Source organism: Ranitomeya imitator, chromosome 8 (genome assembly GCF_032444005.1).
Source record: "Ranitomeya imitator isolate aRanImi1 chromosome 8, aRanImi1.pri, whole genome shotgun sequence".
In the NCBI taxonomy this organism is placed as follows: domain Eukaryota; kingdom Metazoa; phylum Chordata; class Amphibia; order Anura; family Dendrobatidae; genus Ranitomeya; species Ranitomeya imitator.
Window position 1 is genome coordinate 131468370 of NC_091289.1, and position 18440 is coordinate 131486809.

Below are 18440 nucleotides of genomic sequence, written 5' to 3' on the forward strand. Positions count from 1 at the left end.
TTGAGGGGCCCTGTGCCAGTGCCAATGCCAACGAGTGGGCCCCCCCTGCTTGCTCAGGTTCACAGCACTTGCAAAGTTGAAATACTTACCTCTCCCTGCTCCACTGCCGTGACGTGGTCCAGATTTCCTGGGCCCACTAATTACTTGAACCAGCCCTACCCCCCACAACTTTAGCCAAATGACCCCCAATTTCAAATGCCTTCCAATTATTATAAGGTAAATTACGCTTGACAAGCTTCATTAAGAAGAATGGATGGTTTTGACATTAAAATGGGCACTCTAGGTGTTTTCCTGGCCCCCACTCACTGCCGACTATGCTGCCCCATTGACTTGCATTGGGTTTCGTGTTTCGGTCGATCCCGACTTTACGTCATAATCGGCCGATTTCACTCGACCCGACTTTGGACATAGTCGGGTTTCGCAAAACCCGGCTCGACTCTAAAAAGGTCAAGGTCGCTCAACTCTAGTGATGACAGATGATAACAACATGAATGACCGGTCAGAGCTTTTTTGACTGATGCAGTAACATATGACTTTATATGGCACAGTACCTAAAATAATTTGTGCTTTATGTGATCTCATACTACATGTAATTTCAGAAATCTCAGCAAATAATAGCCATAAAATAAGTGTAACTTCCATTGATCCTGTAGATGCTGCATATTCCACCTTAGTTCATTGGTACTTGCAGTCACATCAAATTTTAAAATATTAACTCGTATAATATGGTTCGTCAGATTTTGGTCTTCAGGAACTTTTGACAAGAGTCAATTTGTAAAAGTTTTATAACTGGGTGAAAGCATCTCAAAAACCACAGGTCTTGTAGCGTGTTCCAAATATTTACCAAACACATTCAAGGATAGACATGGGCATGGAAGGCTCAACGAAGCACATGGAGTGCAAAGAATTGGTCATTTGGTCAAATTAAACAAACGTGTCCAAGCTGTCCCCTTCCACCTCCAAATGTATTTTCAGTAGGCATATAAACATCAGAACTAAACTATGGAGCGGTAGAAAAAGGTGACCTAATCTGATTAAATAATGGAAAATGAACCATAGATACCATCTATGTAAGTATGAAACTATGGAAAGTGCAACAAAAACAGTTCTGGCCAATGATTATGGTCCTTCATCAATATTTTTGTAGGATTAAGGTCCCAACTTTTATTGGCCCTTCCAAAACTTTAACTTGAACCCCCCTTAGAAAGCCTATATTAAGCGAGCATTAGGGTTGGGGGCATGCACATGGACACTTCAAACTATGGATAAGCATTGCTACTTTTTGAACTAACTAGTACTCTGTATTTTTGAGAATGCAAAGGGTTATGTTCTAATTTTGATCATCACTTAGTAGGATTTGATTGTCACTGTGACTACTTCATGTTTAAATATAATCTTTGGTTCCTACATATATCTGATATATATTAGTATCTCGGTCCTTTAATTTTGACACTGCTACACTGTTACAGATCTGATTCCGATTAGAAAATCATGCTGTAAGGTAGAATCAGATCAGTAACAGTGCAGCAATGTGCTCATGATTTTCTACCTCCCTGTGTCCCTTCTTTATGAGTCTTCACGTTGGACCCCATTTTATACCTCTTGTTTTATTATTAAAACCTTTTTATGTACTTCAGAGTTATCTTGTATGTAATAAAAGTAAAAAAAAATCATCTTTTTTTTACCCATTTAAGTTTGTGAGTTTTGAGTCTCCATATATTTATAAGATTTCTATACCTATTAGTTTGTTAAGAAGTCAAGGACTTCTGTAAGTACACTCCTACAGGAATCCTTTAAGAAAAACTAATTCAGGGAAAATAGACCTCTTGTTTCTACAGACAGCTTAGAAGGATTCAGCTAGTCAGTTTTTAACCACGTGATGTCAAAGGCCAAAGGGAAAACAGAAGAATTAACTGGGTAGAAAGGCAAAAAGAGCAACTGTAAGTACACAATGCTGTACACAGTGTCGAACTGGGGTGCCAAGGGCCCACCAGTAACCAACTCCAGGGTCCCACTTTTCAACTACATGCAAATGTGACATTATCCTTAATCACAAATTTATATAACAATAAACTGGGTAGATTTTTACATGAATAAGATGTTGGCTTTGTACAAAGTGATTCAAGTATATTGTGCCAAGTGCTGCTCATATAACAGGGTGGTAGCCCACTCTTGCACAGAGGCCCACCGGATTATTCTCCTGTTCTCCTGTGGGCCAGTCCAAGCCTGGCTGTATAATATGATGACTGCAATATATTAAAAGGAGAAAAAATGATGGGAGAAGTCCATCTTTAATTAGCTACCTATCACTTGAATAACCAACTAATAAAGCAGTACACTAGCTCCTCCCATTCTCAGCTCCTCCCATTCTCAGCTCCTCCCATTCTCAGCTCCTCCCATTCTCAGCTCCTCCCATTTTCCACTCCTTCTCTTACCTCTCCCTTTTTTACCTCATTATCTCTTCTATTCCTTTTGTTTTTACATTGTGATGGTAATGTTGTTATCTCTCATCTAATATCAGGATATTAAACAAAATGTTTTTGAAATTTCCTAGATTGTGTGAAAATCTAATATATAAAGCTGAATGTGTGTGTGTATGTGTGTGTGTGTGTGTATGTGTGTATGTCCGGGATTGGCATCTGCACCGTCGCAGCTACAGCCACAAAATTTTCCACAGTCACACGTCTGGACCCCGAGAGCGTCATAGGCTATGTTGTGAGGCGAAATTTTAACCCCGCGCATTCAAATTCACCAAACAATTTTGCCCCTATCTACATAATGGGGAAAAGAGTGAAAGGAAAAGTGTTGGAGGCGTCGCAGCTACAGCCACAAAATTTTGCACAGTCACACGTCTGGACCCTGAGAGCGTCATAGGCTATGTTGTGAGGTGAAATTTTAACCCCGCACTTTCCAATTCACCAAACAATTTTGCCCCTATCTACATAATGGGGAAAAAGTGAAAGGAAAAGTGTTGGAGGCAAATTGACAGCTGTGAGATGTGAACAAGGGGGACTCAAAGAATGAGAGCAATGGCGCCAAAGAGTATATACCGTACAGTTACTAAGGTGGGGCCCCGACATGGGATACTCACCACACACGGGGATATGAACACACACACAAAATGTGCTTGAACACATATCACCCTCAGCACACAGTTCACCACACATACACCAACCTCGCCACATAAAAGTTGAAACACAAAAGTCGCCGCGCAAAACTCGCCACATGCAAAAACTAGGCTCACGCAAAACTCGCCACAAGTGCAAAACTCACCTCATGGAAAAGTCGCCACACGCAAAACTTGCACACGCGGAAAAATTGCCACATGCACAAAATTTGCAACACATGCAAAAGTTGCCTCACACAAAACTTGCACATACTCAAAAGGTACTACACATAAAACTCACCACGCGCAAAACTCGCCATGCGCAAAACTTGCTGCACACAACTTGCTACACTAACCTGTCACATGCAACTCGACACACAAAGTTGCTACACGCATGTTGCCACACAAAACTCATCTCACAAAAGTCGCTACATGCATGTCGCCACACGCAACTCAACACACACAACTTGACAAATGAAACTCGCCCTAAAACACACACAAGTCTGGTATTATCCTTCAAATAAAAAAATCTGATTAATAAGCAGACAAACTACAAGAGCAACAGATGTACCATATAGGAAATACGGCAGCTGTCATTCACATGACCTGTCTATTATGTGTATGTGTGAGCTAATATATACTGCCAGGGGGGAGGGCTTCCTGTTGGCGGGGGATTTATCAGGCTGCCAATTTAGCTTACAAATACTGAGGTAAAAATACTGAGCAAATAACGTGTGAACGAGGTATAATAAAGGAGGAGATGACACACAGGTATATACTATATACAGGGGAGAAGACACACAGATATATACTATATACAGGAGAGATGACACACAGATATATACTATATACAGGAGGAGATGACACACAGATATATACTATATACAGGAGGAGATGACACACAGATATATACTATATACAGAGGAGGAGATGACATACAGGTATATACTATATACAGGGGAGATGACATACAGGTATATACTATATACAGGAGCAGATGACCTACAGGTATATACTATATACAGGAGGAGATGGCACACAGGTATATACTATATACAGGAGCAGATGACCTACAGGTATATACTATATACAGGAGGAGATGACACACAGGTATATACTATATACAGGGAAGATGACATACAGGTATATACTATATACAGGAGAAGATGACATACAGGTATATGCTATATATAGAAGATGACATGCAGGTATATACTATACACAGGAGGAGATGACACACAGGTATATACTATAAACAGGAGCAGATGACCTACAGGTATATACTATATACATGAGGAGATGACACACGTATATACTATATACAGGAGCAGATGACCTACAGGTATATACTATATACAGGAGGAGATGACATACAGGTATATGCTATATAGAAGATGACCTACAGGTATATACTATATACAGGAGGAGATGACACACAGATATATACTATATATACAGGAGGAAATGACATACAGGTATATACTATATATAGAAGGAGAAGACATACAGGTATATACTATATATAGGAGGAGATGACATACAGGTATATACTATATACAGGGGAGATGACACACAGCAGGTATATACTATATACAGGGGAGATGACAAACAGGTATATACTATATACAGGAGATGACATACAGGTGTCTACTATATATAAGGGAGATGACAAACATGTATATACTGAGGTGAAAATGAGAGGTGTGAGGTGAAAATGAAAACGTGTGAGTGCAAAATGAGAGGAGTGAGGGAAAATAGTGGAGTGATCGGAAAATGACAGACGTGAGGTCGAAATGACAAGTGTTAGGGGGAATGAGAGGAGTGAGGGAGAAAATGAGAGATGTAAGGGAGAAAATGAGAGATGTGAGGGGGAAAATGAAAGATGTGATTGGGAAAATGAGAGGTGTGATGGGAAAATAAGAGAAGTGAGGTGCTATAACTAACCACAGATATTTACTATGCCCAGGCAACGCCGGGCTCTTCAGCTAGTATCTAAATAAATATACTTGGCTTAATGACGACATATTTAACTTTTATTTTTTGTCCAATGTGGTTAAAAAATTCACCTTTTTTTAATTACAGATAGTTAATGTTTCTACGCAGAACATCTAAGCAGAATTGTCAGTTTTCAATCTTCTTTTGTGGAGTAGTAGCTGATGGTGCAGCTACTGGGGTGGCATACCGGTCCTGTCTGACTGGTTGTCCCATTCATTGTCAGCAAAGTAATCATTGTAGATCCTCACTATAATGTCCTGATATATGAACACGTGAAAAACTGTGTCAAGATGTTAGTGTTCATGAGCTTCCATTACTTCTCCTGGCATCATGGGCTCCTAAAAAACAAATAGTATAAATATTCCCCAATTAGATCTCTCTGGAATTCTTATTAGGTGAGTAGCACCATTAGATGGCATGTCTTGTCCTGACTATGAGCGAGATATGGCAGAACTCTAATAATTACACTATATTTTATATCCCTGTTCCATCTAGCGTGGCAAGAAGGCATCAGGGGAGGGACACCAAGTACTATTAGTAAGAGTCCCCATCAATGCACCAACTACTATAAGTAACAGCCCCCATCAATGCACCAAGTACTATTAGTAACAGCCCCCCATCAACGCACCAAGTTACAGCCCCATCAACACACCAAGTACTATAAGTAACAGCCCCCCATCAACACACCAAGTACTATTAGTAACAGCCCCCCATCAACTCACCAAGTACTATTAGTAACAGCCCCCCATCAACGCACCAAGTACTATTAGTAACAGCCCCCCATCAACGCACCAAGTACTATTAGTAACAGCCCCCCATCAATGCACCAAGTACTTTTAGTAACAGCCCCCATCAATGCACCAAGTACTATTAGTAACAGCCCCCCATCAATGCACCAAGTACTATTAGTAACAGCCCCCCATCAACGCACCAAGTACAATTAGTAACAGCCCCTCATCAACGCACCAAGTACTATTAGTAACAGCCCCTCATCAACGCACCAAGTACTATTAGTAACAGCCCTCATCAATGCACCAAGTACTATTAGTAACAGCCCCCCATCAACGTACCAAGTACAATTAGTAACAGCCCCTCATCAACGCACCAAGTACTATTAGTAACAGCCCCCATCAATGCACCAAGTACTATTAGTAACAGCCCTCCATCAACACACCAAGTACAATTAGTAACAGCCCCTCATCAACGCACCAAGTACTATTAGTAACAGCCCCCCATCAACGTACCAAGTACAATTAGTAACAGCCCCTCATCAACGCACCAAGTACTATTAGTAACAGCCCCCCATCAATGTACCAAGTACTATTAGTAACAGCCCCCCATCACCGCACCAAGTACTATTAGTAACAGCCCCCCATCAACGCACCAAGTACAATTAGTAACAGCCCCTCATCAACGCACCAAGTACAATTAGTAACAGCCCCTCATCAACGCACCAAGTACTATTAGTAACAGCCCTCCATCAACACACCAAGTACAATTAGTAACAGCCCCTCATCAACGCACCAAGTACTATTAGTAACAGCCCCCCATCAACGTACCAAGTACAATTAGTAACAGCCCCTCATCAACGCACCAAGTACTATTAGTAACAGCCCCCCATTAACGCACCAAGTACTATTAGTAACAGCCCCCCATCACCGCACCAAGTACTATTAGTAACAGCCCCCCATCAACGCACCAAGTACAATTAGTAACAGCCGCTCATCAACGCACCAAGTACTATTAGTAACAGCCCCCCATCAATGCACCAAGTACAATTAGTAACAGCTCCTCATCAACGCACCAAGTACTTTTAGTAACAGCCCCCCATCAAGTCACCAAGTACTATTAGTAACAGCCCCCCATCAACGCACCAAGTACTTTTAGTAACAGTCCCCCATCAATGCACCAAGTACAATTAGTAACAGCCCCCCATCAACGCACCAAGTACTTTTAGTAACAGCCCCCCATCAATGCACCAAGTACTATTAGTAACAGCCCCATCAACGCACCAAGTACAATTAGTAACAGCCGCTCATCAACGCACCAAGTACTATTAGTAACAGCCCCCCATCAATGCACCAAGTACAATTAGTAACAGCTCCTCATCAACGCACCAAGTACTTTTAGTAACAGCCCCCCATCAAGTCACCAAGTACTATTAGTAACAGCCCCCCATCAACGCACCAAGTACTTTTAGTAACAGTCCCCCATCAATGCACCAAGTACAATTAGTAACAGCCCCCCATCAACGCACCAAGTACTTTTAGTAACAGCCCCCCATCAATGCACCAAGTACTATTAGTAACAGCCCCATCAACGCACCAAGTACAATTAGTAACAGCCCCCCATCAACGCACCAAGTACAATTAGTAACAGCCCCCCATCAATGCAACAAGGACTATTAGTAACAGCCCCCATCAACGCACCAAGTACTATTAGTAACAGCCCCATCAACACACCAAGTACTATTAGTAACAGCCCCCCATCAACGCACCAAGTACTATTAGTAACAGCCCCCATCAACGCACCAAGTACTATTAGTAACAGCCCCCATCAACGCACCAAGTACTATTAGTAACAGCCCCCATCAACGCACCAAGTACTATTAGTAACAGCCCCCCATTAACGCACCAAGTACTATTAGTAACAGCCCCCCATCACCGCACCAAGTACTATTAGTAACAGCCCCTCATCAACGCACCAAGTACAATTAGTAACAGCCCCTCATCAACGCACCAAGTACTATTAGTAACAGCCCCCATCAAAGCACCAAGTACAATTAGTAACAGCTCCTCATCAACGCTCCAAGTACTATTAGTAACAGCCCCCATCAAAGCACCAAGTACAATTAGTAACAGCCCCCCATCAACGCACCAAGTACTATTAGTAACAGCCCCCATCAACGCACCAAGTACTATTAGTAACAGCCCCCATCAACGCACCAAGTACTATTAGTAACAGCCCCCATCAACGCACCAAGTACTATTAGTAACAGCCCCCCATTAACGCACCAAGTACTATTAGTAACAGCCCCCCATCACCGCACCAAGTACTATTAGTAACAGCCCCCCATCAACGCACCAAGTACAATTAGTAACAGCCGCTCATCAACGCACCAAGTACTATTAGTAACAGCCCCCCATCAATGCACCAAGTACAATTAGTAACAGCTCCTCATCAACGCACCAAGTACTTTTAGTAACAGCCCCCCATCAAGTCACCAAGTACTATTAGTAACAGCCCCCCATCAACGCACCAAGTACTTTTAGTAACAGTCCCCCATCAATGCACCAAGTACAATTAGTAACAACCCCCCATCAACGCACCAAGTACTTTTAGTAACAGCCCCCCATCAATGCACCAAGTACTATTAGTAACAGCCCCATCAACGCACCAAGTACAATTAGTAACAGCCCCCCATCAACGCACCAAGTACAATTAGTAACAGCCCCCCATCAACACAACAAGGACTATTAGTAACAGCCCCCATCAACGCACCAAGTACTATTAGTAACAGCCCCCCATCAACGCACCAAGTACTATTAGTAACAGCCCCCCATCAACGCACCAAGTACTATTAGTAACAGCCCCCATCAACGCACCAAGTCTACATACCTCTTGCTGGCTGGTGATAACTGCACGGCACATGGGGCACGTCTCATGATGGAGAAGCCATGTGTCTAGACATTTAGTGTGGAATGAATGTCTGCACAATAAAGAAGTGATGTCTCCTTGTAGGACATCTAAGCATATTGGGCAATTTTCTATCTCATTTCCTCTGCTGGTATCCGAGGGTGCGGCTGCTGGGGTATCACAGCGGGCCGGCTCAGTCCTCTCGTCTGATTGGTTGTCCCATTCATTCCCAGCATAGTAGTTGTTATAGATCGTCACTCTGATGTTCTGGAAACTGGACCTATGTACAAATCTGGGTGGAAATGTTGTACTTGACTGTCCATTCCGTCTTCCATAGAGCTGATTCCTGTCATTAAAGGGTCCTGGGAAACAAATAGTGCAGATATAATATTGTTGCAGTTTTAATAAAATCCGTGTTTACGCTGCTGTATATGCAGCGGTGCTATGGATGCTGCACTGTGTATAACCAGCATTCAGAGAACTAGTAGATTAGTACTAGTAAAAGAACAGTAAGTGATACAATGTTGGACTCAGGGTCTCTGTCTCTACATCATGCTGCTGTCAGGTGGGGTAGCAAAAACCTGCTAACAGATTCCATTTTCTTATGAAGAATGAGGAGAAGTAAGTTTATTAAATCCGAGAAAATGAATAATTTGTAATGGAAGAATTGTCATTGTTGGAATAAACCATTGGGCACAGGGCCGACGTCAGCACCCGGCGCACCTGGGCAAATGCCGGGGCCCTGGGAAGAGAGGGGGGCCCACTCCCGCTGTCATAGATACAGCTGGGAGAGCAGAGCAGGAGATAACATGCTCTCTCCACCCACAAAGTCACTGCTGGCTGCGTTCTCTTAACCCCTATGTGCCAGCTCTGACACAAGCATCTTCTCACTCAGTCAGTGCAGCCAGGCAGGCACACATAGGGGTTAAGAGAAGGCAGCCAGTGTGACATTGTTTGTGGGCGGAGAGAGCACATTCTCTGCTCTGATCTCCGCCCCTGGCTGGCTGCCGTGCTGCTGAAGTTATGAGGCAGATTCAGGAGGAGCTCATAGTCCTACCAGTGCCTGAGTGAGTGGCGCTGCTATATACTACGTGGGCTGCCTTCTATATACTACGTGGGCTGCGCTGCTATATACTACGTGGGCTGCGCTGCTATATACTACGTGGGCTGCGCTGCTATATACTACGTGGGCTGCGCTGCTATATACTACGTGGGCTGCTATATAATACGTGGGCTGCGCTGCTATATACTACGTGGGCTGTGCTATATACTACATGGGCTGCTATATGCTACGTGGGCTGCTATATACTACATGGGCTGCTATATACTACATGGGCAGTGTTATATACTACATGGCTGTGTTTATATGCGATCATGAATCGGGGTATGTGTTAAAGGGGGGGCCCACTGAGACTCTTTCGCCCGGGGCCCTCAAAAACCTGGAGCCGGCCCTGATTGGGCAAATGTATTTCCTTGTGGAGTCCGCAGTGATAAATGATCGGCTCTTGTATGGAGCTTGTGTATATTCTCTATATGGTGAATGTATGGCTGTAATATTGGTTATATTGGTGTTTTTGTAGTGATAGTGTACGCTTGTCCCTGACTACAGGATTTCTTTTTTCATCGCTTCTCTTTAAAGGGGGTGACGAGAATCTGCAAAATATTATATGGCTAGAAAGCCATTACAGATTAGCTGTGCCTTCCACTGATGCCTTTATTTATCCATTCGGGGGGAATTTATTCCATCCTTGATTAAAAATTCACTGGATGAACATGCACCAAATTCATTAAGAGACATTATTTGCTGGCCGCTTATGTGCCAAAATCAGGAATCTGCTCCATATTTATATTGTTTAGCTTTCTTATGCGTTTATTAAACGAGGGGGTACCCAAAATAAATAAGAATTGTCATATAGGGGGTGGGGCGCTCCAGAGGATGATACCTAATACTTTTGGGTACCCCCTTGTAGATGGAATGCCTCAATAAATATACACTTACATACCCTGCCCCCTGTAACACCCCTCGTAGTTTCGGATTTAGGTGGCGGTTAATAGGGAATGGATTAGTTGGGATATTTGGTTTTTAGATATAAAAGTCAATGGTTGAAATGACCTGAATTCCGGAACCTGTCTCTCCTCCTGTCTCTCCTCCTACGTGGCATGACGTTACTGTCTCTGCTGTGTAATCCTGGTGAAAGTCCAACAAGGGAGCCAAAACTCCGCAATGCACAAGTGTCTCGCCGAGAAATGGAGGCGGACTGCTGGTGTGGACGGGTTTTATGCTGAGAATTCTACGCGTCACAATCACCAAAGTTCCGTTCTTCATGACGATATCTGTGACATCAGACCCGGTGTACACTGATATTATAACACTGGTGACTACTATAACTGATGACAGATGATCCAATCTGCCAAGTAGTGAATTAGGGAGTGACACGAATGTAACAGGGAAACTCAATTTGCATCAAAGTTATTCGATGTGAACTGAATGCTCCTTATTATGTTGTGGGGTCTTTCTAGACCCCCAGAGCATAAAAAACGTAAAAGGTAGAAAAACGCGCATCATCCTCTTTCTGCTTCTCTGTACACTGGAGCTTCTGGCGCCAAGTAGGTCTCTGATGTCACTGCGCCCCGCACTGTCACACTGCATTGTGAAGGTAAGCCAAGCATTGCCCGAGGCGTAGTCATCACATGAGGTGCAGAGGACTGGACGGTGGGATGTGGGGTGAGCTCAATATAAGGAGATAAAACTATAATATTTCATTGATTTTATCCAAATTACTGAAAAAAACTTAAAAGAGAACTGTGTCTGTGATTCATTGCATGGCATTCTTGTTATAGGGAATCTGTCACATCCAGAAATGCTATTTAGAAGCAGATATATGAGTAATCATCTGGTAATTACCATTTATGTCCTGTGTAGCCAGTTTATTGGAAGTGCAGGTTCGCAAAACCCCTGATGCGTTAAGTGGTAAGCAGAGGCGTATCTAGGGTTTCGGGAGAGAAGCTTCTGAGTGGGCCCCTAACCAGCTAACCCTGATTACAACTGAGTGTCGTGCCCTAATAATGGAGGAGAACCTCAGCAGATGACCGCGCTGTCGCTGAAGATAATCTCTAAATAAAAACCAACATTGATATTACCACCATAAGGTCAGTGGTAGATACCAGTCCTGCAGAACATATAAGTGATTTCAGCACAGTTATAGATGGTGACTTACAGAGGACGTTCTTTCTGATAGAATCGTTCACTTTTCCCGTCTTTTCCATCTGGCCCAGACCGACATGACAACTTCTTCCAGCCACAACTTGGCTGCAGAGATTACAACAAATACACATTTCAAGTCTCACATTTTCAGTATTGTTCCCAATCCCTGTATGTGTATATACACCATGTTCCACATTATTATGCAAATGACATTTTTCTCTGATTTTCCTAAATGGTCGGTGAAAATGACAGTCAGTGTAATAAAAGTCATCACCCGTTAGAGTATACATCGAATTTTATTGAAGAAACCTCCCAATGATAACAGTATAATCTCCAAAATGAATAAAAACTCAAAATGCACTGTTCCAAATTATTAGGCACAGTAGAATTTCTAAACATTTGATATGTTTTAAAGAACTGAAAATGCTCATTTGTGGAATTTGCAGCATTAGGAGGTCACATTCACTGAGCAAAAAAGCTATTTAACTCTAAAACATCCTAACAGGCCAAGTTTCATGTTAACATAGGAACCCTTCTTTGATATCACCTTCACAGTTCTTGCATCCATTGAACTTGTGAGTTTTAGGAGAGTTTCTGCTTGTATTTCTTTGCGTGAAGAATAGCCTCCCAGAGCTGCTTTTTGATGTGAATTGCCTCCCACCCTCATAGATCTTTTGCTTGATGATACTTCATGGGTTCTCTATAGGGTTGAGATCAGGGGAAGATGGTGGCCACACCATGAGTTTATCTTCTTTTATGCCCGTAGCAGCCAATGACTCAGAGGGATTCTTTGCAGCATGAGAGGGTGCATTGTCATGCATGAAGATGATTTTGCTCCTGAAGGCACGTTTCTCCTTTTTATACCACGGAAGAAAGTTGTCAGTCAGAAACTTTATATACTTTGCAGAGGTCATTTTCACGCCTTTAGGAACCTTACCAGCTGTTTCCCCATGATTCCGGCCCAAAACATGACTCCTCCACTCCTTGCTGATGCCGCAGCCTTGTTGGGACAAGGTGGCCATCCACCAACCATCCACTACTCCATCCATCTGGACCATCCACAGTTGCTCGACACTCATCAGTAAACAAGACTGTTTTAAAATTAGTCTTCATGTATGTCTGGGTCCACTGCAACCGTTTCTGCTTGTGAACACTGTTTAGGGGTGGCCGAATAGTAGGTTTATGCACCACAGCAAGCCTTTGAAGGATCCTACACCTTGAGATTCGAAGAACTCCAGAGGCACCATCAGCTTCAAATATCTGATTGCTTGCTGGTTTGTATTGACTTTTTAGCAACTGCTCTCTTAATCCGATGAACTTGCCTGGCAGAAACCTTCCTCATTCTGCCTTTATCAGCACAAACACGTCTGTGCTCAGATTTAACCACAAATCTCTTCACGGTATGATGATCACACTTAAGTTTTCGGGAAATATCTAATGTTTTCATCACTTGACCAAGGCATTGCACTATTTGATGTTTTTCAACAGCAGAGAGATCCTTTTTATTTCCCATATTGCTTGAAACCTGTGGCCTGCTTAATAATGTGGAACATCATTTTTAAGTAGTTTTCCTTTAATTAGAATCACCTGGAAAACTAATTATCACATGTGTTTCAGATTGATTTCAGTGAACCATTGAGCCCTGGGACACAATACCATCCATGAGTTTATTTGAAAAACAAAAGAATTAAATCTTTACAACACTTAAATCCAATTTGCATAATAATTTGGAACACAGTGTATTACTGCACCTGTTGTGTGGTTCTCTGTGCCCTCTAAATTCTAAAGCAACCCTCTAGATTATAGTAATGCCGGGTGCAAGTGCCCTGAAAACAGTGCCCACATTTTGCCCCCTAGAAATTAATAATGCCCTCTGTGTGCCCTTTTGATAGTCACAGTAACCTGAGTCTCCCTATAACAATAAGTGTCCATTTTACATTTAATAATGTCTCGAGTCCCTGCCCCTGAACAGCTCCCCTATACACAGTATGATGCTCTCTTAGGCCTCTTTCACACATCAGTGTCTCTGGTACATGCAGTGACAGTTTTCTTACGTACTGGAGAAACTGACACACGTAGAGCCATTAGAATCTATGTGTTTCTGCACATGTGCATGTTTTCACACGGACCGTGTGTCCGTGTGCAAAACACGTAGACATGTCCGTTTTTTACCGGCAGCACGTACCACAATACGGACAGCACATGTGCACACCGAGAACAGTGTGCACTCTCCTCCATGTGCATGTACCGCCCACAGGAGAGACAGCACTACAGTAAGCGCTGTCCCCCCTACATGTGGTGCTGAAGCCGGCATTCATTCCTTCTCTCGCTGGAGAGAAGGAATGAAAAATGAAGGTTTTTTTTTTCCCTTAAAAATAAAGTTTGTGAGTCACCACCTGCCTCCCATCCCCTGTGCGCCTCCCCCTCCCCCCCCTGCTTGCCGGGAAATACTCACCCAGCTCCTGCGATGCACATATTCATCACTGTAATGAGTGGTACCATGTGACCGCTCACACAGGACCTGCTTCTGGCACTGAGAGCATACATCGCAGGAGCTGGGTGAGTATTTCCCGGCAAGCGGGGGGGCGCACAGGGTATGGGAGGCGGGTGGTGACTCACAAACTTTATTTTTAAGGGGAAAAAAAAAACCTTGATCCTTGATTTTTAATTCCTTCTCTCCAGCGAATGCTGCTGGGGAGAAGGAATAAATGCCGGCTTCAGCACCACACGCAGGGGAACTGTAGCGCTGTCTCCTGCACAGTCCGTGTGGTCCTCAGTCAGCACACGGGCAGCACACGGCTGCCGCACGTGTGCCACACTGATGTACTACGTGAGCACACGGACACGGATAATTCCGGCACTGAGTAGTGATGTCATCGCGACCCCCTGTCAGTGTCTACGTCTGTGACGTCAGATGCTGAGAGGGGGATGATGGGAGAGGGAGAATAGCGCTCCCTCTCTCATCAATGTGGTCAGCTGTATCAGCATACAGTTGCACTTGCGATGATGGTTGGGGGGTCACTGCTGGCACCAGGCCACCCCACCTGCTCAGTGGCCCCATAGCGGCCAGGTGGCAGAGCAAGGAGATCGATTCTCCCTGGTCTGTCGCAGAATGTAACTGTTTTTGAATGCTGTGCACACGGATACAGCTACAGTAACAATGCTCCGGGTGGGCCCCTCAGAGCACGGGGCCCAAGGCAACCACCCCCTCTGCCCCTGATAGCTACGCTACTGGTGGTAACATTGCAGTGAGGGAGGAATTCTGCCTTTGGGTGACAATAAACAATGTGTTAATTCAATACTGTCTGTAATAAAGTGTAAATCAATATATAAAAACTAGATGGTGGCCAGATTCTAACGTATCAGGTATTCTAGAATATGTAGGTAGTATATAGCACAGGCTACGTACTATATTGCACAGTGATGTAGTATATAACACAACCGACGTAGTATATAACATAGATACGTAGTATATAACAGAGCTGCGTAGTATGTAACACAGCGTATGTAGTATATAGCAAAGCTATGTAGTATATAACACAGCCACGTAGTATATCACATAGCCACGTAGTGTATTTAACAGGTATGTAGTTTATTGGTCAGCCACGTAGTATATAACATAGCCACGTAGTATATTTTAAAGCCACGTAGTATATTGCACAGGCACGTAGTATATTGCACAGCCACATAGTATATAACACAGTCACGTAGTGTATTGCACAGCTATGTAGTATACTGGTCAGCGACGTAGTATACAGCAGAGCCACATAGTATATAACATAGCCACGTAGTATATTGCATAGCTACGTAGTATATTGCACAGCCACATAGTATATAACAGAGCCACGTAGTCTATTGCACAGTCGACGTAGTATATAACAGAACCGACACAGCCACATAGTATATTGCAAGGCTATGTAGTATATTGGACAGTCACGTTGTATATTGCACAGTCACATTGTATATTGCCCAGCTACATAGTATATAGCACAGAGATGTAGTATATAACAGAGCCCATGCAGTATGTAACACAGCCCACGTAGTATTTAGCAATGTGGGCACTATATGCGTGGTTAAAGAAGACTTAAAATAAAAAATAAACATATACTCACCTTCCGAAGGCCCCTTGAAGTCTTGGCGACTGTGTGCGGTGCACGCGACAGCTTCCGATCCCAGGGTTGGTATGAGCGCAGGACCTGTGATGACATCATGGTCACATGACCGTGACATCATGGCAGGTCCTTCTCGCATTTCATCCTTGGCTCCGGAACCTGCCACTTGCACTGCTGGGGACAGAGCGCGACGTCAGAAGGTGAGAATAACCTTTTTTTTTATTATTATTATTTGTAACATTAGATCTTTTTACTATTGATGCTGCAAACGCAGCATCAATAGTAAAAAGTTGGTCACACAGGGTTAATAGCTGCGTTAACGGAGTGCGTTACACCGCGGCCCGTTAACGCTGGCATTAACCCTGTGTGAGCGCTCACCGCTGACTGCAGGGCAGTAAAGCAGCGGCCGTTTCGCTGCCAGACTATGGCCGTCGCTGATTGGTCGTGGCAATGGTCGTAGGCATTTTGCCACGACCAATCAGCGACTTGGATTTCCATGACAGACAGAGGCCGCGACCACCAATGAGTATCCGTGACAGACAGAAAGACAGACAGACAGAAAGACAGAAGTGACCCTTAGACAAATATATAGTAGATACTTTATTTGAAAAGGAACACTTCTTGACACTGGCACCATCCTGCTTTAACTATTTTATTAAAGATACGGATATTGTCCAGTGAATCTGATGAAGTCCAAATAGGCAAAACAGTTAAAAAGAAAGGAAATACCACACAAAACATGACAGTAATGAGCAGGGCCGCCATGAGGGCATTACAGCCGTGACTGACGTATGGGGCCCGGTGAGCAGAGGGGGCCCGCATCGGGCCCCCTCTTATCTGCTCACCGGGCCCCTACCGGCAGCCGCAGGCTGAACCGGGCCCTTAGCGGTGGCCGGCGCTACAGCTGTTTAACGCTATTGACGTGCGGGCCCGCGCCCGCACGTCAATAGTTAACAGCAGCCAGCCGCAGCGTGCAGGTCGCCGGCGTCTGACGTCATTGTCAGTCGCCGGCGAGTGCACGCTGCAGCTGCGTGGAGAGAGCAGGAGCGCGGCAGGTAAGCAGAACTTGTTTTTTTTTTATTGAGAGCAGCGATCCGGGGGGGGGGGGGGGGGCCCAGGGCAGTAAAGCTGGACACAGGGGGGGGGGGGGGCAGAAAGCTGGACACAGAGGGGCAGTAAAGCTGGACACAGGGGGGGGCAGTAAAGCTGGACACAGGGGGGGGGCAGTAAAGCTGGACACAGGGGGGGCAGAAAGCTGGACACAGAGGGGGCAGTAAAGCTGGACACGGAGGGGGCAGAAAGCTGGACACGGAGGGGGCAGAAAGCTGGACAGGGGGGGGAGCAGAAAGCTGGACACAGGGGGGGGGCAGAAAGCTGGACACAGAGGGGGCAGTAAAGCTGGACACAGGGGGGGCAGTAAAGCTGGACACAGGGGGGGGCAGTAAAGCTGGACACGGAGGGGGCAGTAAAGCTGGACACAGGGGGGACAGTAAAGCTGGACACAGGGGGGGGAAGAAAGCTGGACACAGAGGGGGCAGTAAAGCTGGACACATGGGGGGGCAGAAAGCTGGACACAGAGGGGGCAGTAAAGCTGGACACAGAGGGGGCAGAAAGCTGAACACGGAGGGGGCAGAAAGCTGGACGGGGGGCAGAAAGCTGGACACGGGGGGCAGAAAGCTGGACACAGGGGGGGGCAGAAAGCTGGACACAGATGGGGCAGAGTGCTGGACACAGATGAGGCAGAGTGCTGGACACAGATGGGGCAGAGTGCTGGACACAGATGGGGCAGAGTGCTGGACACAGATGGGGCAGGATTGGACACAGATGGGGCAGAGTGCTGGACACAGATGGGGCAGAGTGCTGGACACAGATGGGGCAGGATTGGAAACAGATGGGGCAGAGTTCCGGACACAGATGGGGCAGAGTTCTGGACACAGATGGGGCAGAGTTCTGGACACAGATGGGGCAGAATGCTGGACACAGATGGGGCAGAGTGCTGGACACAGATGGGGCAGAGTGCTGGACATAGATGGGGCAGAGTGCTGGACACAGATGAGGCAGGATTGGAAACAGATGGGGCAGAGTGCTGGACACAGATGGGGCAGGATTGGACACAGATGGAGCAGGATTGGACACAGATGGGGCAGAGTATTGGACACAGATGGGGCAGGATTGGACACAGATGGGGCAGAGTGCTGGACACAGATGGGGCAGGATTGGACACAGATGGGGCAGAGTGCTGGACACAGATGGGGCAGAGTGCTGGACACAGATGAGGCAGGATTGGAAACAGATAGGGCAGAGTGCTGGACACAGATGGGGCAGAGTGCTGGACACAGATGGGGCAGAGTGCTGGACACAGATGGGGCAGAGTGCTGGACACAGA